Genomic DNA, 6,629 nt, shown 5'->3' with positions numbered 1-6,629 from the left:
CGTCTAGCCTGCGGTTGTGCGGTGCGTTTGCCGTACCAGGCGGTGATACAGCCCGTCAGAATGCCTGCTCACTTGTGCAATCTGTAGAAGTTATGTGAGGTGCTTTTGGGCTGAACAGCAATTTCTTCAGCCTCCTGAGGTGAGGCTGAAGAAATGAGAGTATATGTGTAATATTTGTTGATAAAACTTGCAGGGCCACACTACTTGCCCAGAGAGTTTTCAGTATACTTTTCGTGGCTGTTTATTTAGCACCACTAGACAGATGCTGGCAATAGACCAAACTCAGTCAGCTGTATAAGGAAATAAGCAAACAGGACACCACTCACCCGAGGCGGCGCTCCTAGTGGCCGGAGACTTTAAAATGCAGGGAAATCGTAAATCAGTTCTATACCAAGATTTCTAATCAACATGTGAAATGTGCCAACAGAAGGGGGAAAAAATCCAGATCACCTGTACTCCACACACAGAGACGCGTATCAAAGCTCTCCTCACCTGCCATTGGTAAATCCGACCACAACTCTATCTCTTGATTCCGCTTTACAACAACAATTAAAGCAGGAAGACCAGTGCTCGGTCTTATAAAAAAGTGGGTCAGATGAAGCTGGATGCTAAACTACAAGGAGTGTTTTTGCTATCACACGACTGGAACATGTTTCCGGGATTCTTCCAATGGCATTGAGGCATACCCCACATCAGTCACTGCTTTATCAATACAGTGCAATGAGGACGTCGTTCCCACAGGTGGCTGTACGTACATCACTCCAACCAGCAGAAGCCAATGGATTAATGCAACATTTCGCAGGGATGAGCGTAAAGTGGTAGAGCTTGCCGTTTCACAGAGTGCAGGACTCTAACCCGGAAGCTTACACAGAAATCCTGCTATGCTCTGCCGACGAACCATCAAACAGGCAAAGCGACAAACAGGGCTTAAGATTGAATCATACTATCATGGCTCTGGACAGCTGTCTTATGTGGCAGGGTTGCAACTATTACAGGACTACAAAGGGAAGCCAGCCACAGTGACAAATGCCTCCGCAGAGCGGAGCTAAATCACTTCTAGGCTCGCTTTGAGGCAAGCAATACTGAGGCAGTGCATGACGAGCATCAGCTGCTTCCGGACGGACTGTGGATGATCAACGCTCTACATAGCGCCGACGTGAGTAAAGGAACTTTAAACAGGTCACATTTTACACAAGGCTGCGGGGCGCAGATGGAATACGCAGGACTGTGTGGCTCGGGCATGTGCCGGACCACTGGCAGGATGTCTTCATGTGACATTTTTACACATGGTCCCTTGAATTGTAGTCCTGTAATACACATGTTTTCAAGGCAGCCCCATAGTCCCTGTGCACGAAGAACACCAAAGCAACCTGCCAATAATGACTAAGACCCGCATGCACGGTCTGTAGACATGAAGTGCTGTTGAAAGGTTTGCTGAATGGTAGCACATCAACATCATATCCCAAACCTATGGAACGCCACTCCAATTTGCATACCGCCGCAACACAGAATCACAGATGATGCAATCGTGCTTATTGCACTCACACTGCCTTTCCGCCCTGGACAAACGGAAACACTATGTGAGAATGTATTCTATTGACTAAGCTGCAGCGTTCAACACATATAGCCTCAAAGTTCATCAACTAAGCGCTAGGGAATCCTGTGGACTAAACACCTCCCTCTAGCAACGATTCGCTGGAACTTCACCTGACGGGCCTGCCCCCAGTGGTGGAGGGTAGGTAGTAAAAATCTGCCAGCCTGATCGCTCACACTGGAGCTCCCCAGGGGTGTGTGTGCTCAGTTTCGCCCCATGTATCCCTGTTCACCGCCACTGCCAGTGGCCAGGCCGACGGACTCCACACCCATATTGAGTTTGTGCAGATGACAAAAAAGTGGTAGGCCTGATCACCGACAACAACGAGAGCGCCTATTAGGGAGGAAGTCAGGAGACATGGCGCGGGGGTGCAGGAATAACAACCTATCCCTCAAACGTAAACCAAGACTATAGGACGATGATGTGTGGATCACAGAAAGGAGGACGAGCGAGCACACCCGGTCAATTCTCGTCGACGGGGCTGTAGTGGGAGCAGTGTTGAGACGCTTTCCAAGATGTCTTTCGCCTTGGTGTCACAGCGGCGTTGACTAAGTCAACAACAAACTAGAATGGTCCAAAACACACCAAGACAGTCGTGAAGAGGTACGATAAAGCCTATTCCCCCCAAGCCATAAGACTCCTGAACAGGTAATCAAATGGCTACCCCAACCACTTCACAACCCCTCTTTTTACGCTGCTGCTACACTCTGTTTATCATATATGCATAGTCACTTTAACTATACATTCATGTACATACTACTTTCAATTGGGCCGACCAACCAGTGCTCCCGCACATTGGCTAACCGGGCTATCTGCATTGTGTCCCGCCACCCGCCAACCCCTCTTTTACGCTACTGCTACTCTCTGTTCATCATATATGCATAGTCACTTTAACCATCTACATGTACATACTACCTCAATCAGCCTGACTAACCGATGTCTCTATGTAGCCTCGCTACTGTATATAGCCTGTCTTTTTACTGTTGTTTTATTTCTTTACTTACCTATTGTTCACCTAATACCATTTTTGCACTATTGGTTAGAGCGTGTAAGTAAGCATTTCACTGTGTATGTGACAAATAAACTTTGATTTGATTTGAAGAGGCGCTATTGCGCCTTCTTCACCACACTGTCTGTGTGCGTGGAGAATTTCAGTTTGTCGGTGATATGTACACCGAGGAACATAAAACTTTCCACGTTCTGCACTGCTGTCCCGTCGATTTGGATAGGGGGGGGGTGCTCCCTTAAATGTAAATGTAATTGTATTATTTTAATCCCATAGACCGAGAACTAGAACACTTGCCAATGTCAGGCCGCCTCCAATGCCTCTATGTATTGTCAATATTTCAGTACCCACACTTTGAGTAACATCAACAGTGCTTTTAGACTAGCTAAGACCGTGGAACTGGAACTCTCAAATGGAATGTGGAATTCTGAATCAATAATGGATCCTTAGTGAAGTCTAYACCTACATTCGGAGCAGGGGTGCTGTGGTATTTCAGATGTGGTTAGTGAGAGCCCTGGTGGAGAGAGACATATGTAAATCAAAATATGGTTCCTTCCTCATATCCTTCTTTCATTAGCAAGAGAGAYGGAGAGAAAAGGAGAGAGCAGAGGTAGAGAGAGAGAGAAAGAGAAAGAGAGATGCTTCGTTGAGAGTAAGGCTTGAGTAGAACCCTGTAATGGCCTGCTACATTGACCTCTAGTCATTCAGCCCAGCCTAGTCAGAGTGCTAATATACACATACACTACGTAGGATGTCAACACACACCAAATAACGAAAGGTGCAAAACCTGTGGATAGAGTCGTAAACTTGACCGGCGTGTGCTGCTCCCCTCGTAGCCATTTCTGAGCGGAGGTGAGAGACAGGTTGGTGTTACCAAACAAAAAGAAGACAAATACTAATCATTACTTTCCAAATAGGCCTACAGTAAGTGAGACTCTGGCGTTCTTTTCACAATGCAAGATTGTTTGATGGGACTAGCGATATCAGACTGTATAAAGCTTGCAATGTCTGCAACAAACAGCACTCCATTTGTGAGCAGAGAATGAGAGAAAAAGATCACAGGTACATCGTCACTGTGTGTGTGTATGTGTGTGTGTGTGTGTGTGTGTGTGTGTGTGTGTGTGTGTGTGTGTGTGTGTGTGTGTGTGTGTGTGTGTGTGGTGTGTGTGTGTGTGTTGTGTGTGTGTGTGTACTGATGAGTGTGTGTATCCACTGTTTGGCAGGACATCAGTCCACTTAGGGATATGTGTTACCTACTCTGTTGTCTAATTGCTACTGCTAACAACACAAGAGTGTTATTGTACGACAGTGAGGTGTGCTACTGTACGACAGTGAGTGTGTTACTGTACGAACAGTGAGTGTGTTATTGTACGACAGTTGAGTGGTGTTACTGTACGACAGCGAGTGTGCTACTGTACGACAGCGAGTGTGTTACTGTACGACAGTGAGTGTGTTACTGTACGACACAGTGAGTGTGTTACTGTAACGACAGTGAGTGTGTTACTGTACGACAGTGAGTGTGTTACTGTACGACAGTGAGAGTGTACTGTACGAAGTAGTGTGTTACTGTACGACAGTGAGTGTGTTACTGGTACGACAGTGGTGTGTTACTCGTATCGGAAGTGAGTGTGTTACTGTAGCGACAGTAGAAGAGTGTTACTGTACGACTAGTGGTGTAGTTACTTGTACGACGTGAGTGTGTTTACTGTACGACAGTGAGTGTTGTTATCTGTACGACAGTGATGTGTGGTTACTGTACGAGATGAGTGTGTTACTGTAACGAGAGTGAGTGTTTACAGCATGTTTCTAGACTAGTGATACACATCACATCCTCTCCAAAGGGTTCCCCCAGGCACAAAGGCTGATGTGTTTCCTATCCACTATCTTACACAGGTGCCACACCCACACTGGCAAACCCACATGTGACTGAATCTTATCACTCTATTTTCTGTTGCTTGTTTACAGGAACACTGATCTCCTGGACATTGGCCTACATCAAGGACGCCAGGAATGGAAAATGCACAAAAACGCCAAAAGTAAGTCAGTCGGGCCAGTGTTATCTGCTCAGTGCACGATTCAATTAGATTAGATAGTACATCTGTGTATTTAGACAAGCAGACCAATTCTGATCTTTTTTCCACTAATTCCACTAAAAACGATCACATCAGATCTTTTTCCAGAACTGATTCTGATTGGTCAAAAGACAATTGTGAAAAAATATCAGAATTGGCCTTCCTGTCTACACAGCCTTATTGTCGTTCTGCCAAAAACTCAGTTCCAAGTTTATAACAGGGCTTTATGAGAAATACTGGAAGACAGAGCGAGCAAATAGGATTAACAGGGCTTTATGAGAAATACTGGAAGAAGACAGACAATGGATAAGTATACTACGGGCTTTATGAGAATATCTGGAAGACAGCAAGCTAATAGGATATTTTTTTTGTTTTATGGAGGCTGGACAGGAAATATGAGGTGAAAAGAGGAAGAGAGACGGACTTCTGTTTGCTGTAGGGATCTGACACGGACATTTGAATATATCTGCAGATGGATACAGAACTGGATATCAACTGTACAATGGTATGTGCGTGTGTACTCATTTGACACACAGAAATACCCCAGATTATCAGATCTGGCCAAAGGTGGCTTGGACATAGTATAGAACAGTACTTTAGAATCGTTATTGTTCGTGTCTGTAATATATATATATTTACACCTTTCTTCGCATATCTTTTATCTTTTTATTAATCAAGGAACTCAAACTACAAAGCTTTCCTGCATAAAGCTTTCCTGCAACCCCGCTTCACCAATTAACAAAAAGTAATAATTTACCTCAATTCTGAAAAATCCATCGTGGAAGCTAGCCAGGGGCTCTAATTCAGAAGCTAGCATGAAAGCTAACGCAGAAAGCTACTCCCGATAGCTAGCCAGAAGCTATCTAGCTGCCCCGAATTTAAGCCGGTTTGGCTGGGGCTAGCTGTGTTCAGCCGCCGCCACGTATTGTCATTCAGCTTTTCTTTAGCTCGATAATGCTAATGTATGACTCCGGCATTTTTGTTGCAACGCGACCTCGACGGGCATTCGGAGATTCTGCTTTTTTCTCTCAGTTTCCCCTAGGATTCCAGCGCAAGGCCTCGGACAACTTGTAAGCCTTGATTTCGCAGCTAGCGTAGCTGCAAACCGTGTGACTATGTTTATGGTCGACCTCCTGGAGCAAACTCTATCATGTTGGAGCTAGCAGCTGAGGAGTTCCATCACCATTCCGGACTCCGTTTCTTTGTGGCTGCTGCAGATACGGAACCCGCACCTGGGCCTTCACGACCTGACTCCGCGACTGCTGCCGACGTTATTGCCCAAAATAAATAGGGGATTTATCCAACTGGCAACTCCGTCCGACGTTACCTGACGCTATCGAGGGGCCCGCTAAATCGTTTAGCTGCTTATCGGCTGCTATTTTGAAGCAAGTATATTGGAGCAATGCTATTATTATTATTATTATGTTAATTTATTTTATTTTTTCCTTGGTCACTATATCTATTTTGCCAATTTGGGAATTGATTCCCTCTACCACACGGAACCCCACACACGGAACCCCACTAAACCTAGCCGACGGCAAACGCACGAGGTCATCATATCAACAGACCTCCATACTCTATCTGCTGCTACCGATAGCCATATAACCAGCGGCCAGCTGTCAGTGGATCGGCACGACCCCAAACCAACCTTCTACTCACTGGACCCCGTTTTGATCACGCTCGAATTTAGCATGCCTCTCCTTAATGTAATATGCCTTGTCCATTGCCTGTTCTGGTTAGTGTCTTATTGGCTTATTTCACTGTAGAGATTCTATGCCTGTCTCTCTATACATTCGCAACCTCTCATTCCACCACCATATGCGATGACATCACCTGAGTTTCATATGATGTTTTAGAGACAATATCTCTCTTCATCATCCACTCAATACCTAGGTTTCCCCACTGTATTTCACATCCTATCCATACCTTGTGTACATTATTCCTTTAAAATTTCCGT

The sequence above is a fragment of the Salvelinus sp. IW2-2015 genome, unplaced genomic scaffold (genome assembly GCF_002910315.2).
Source record: "Salvelinus sp. IW2-2015 unplaced genomic scaffold, ASM291031v2 Un_scaffold2224, whole genome shotgun sequence".
Lineage (NCBI taxonomy): Eukaryota > Metazoa > Chordata > Actinopteri > Salmoniformes > Salmonidae > Salvelinus > Salvelinus sp. IW2-2015.
This window is presented reverse-complemented; position numbering follows the sequence as displayed.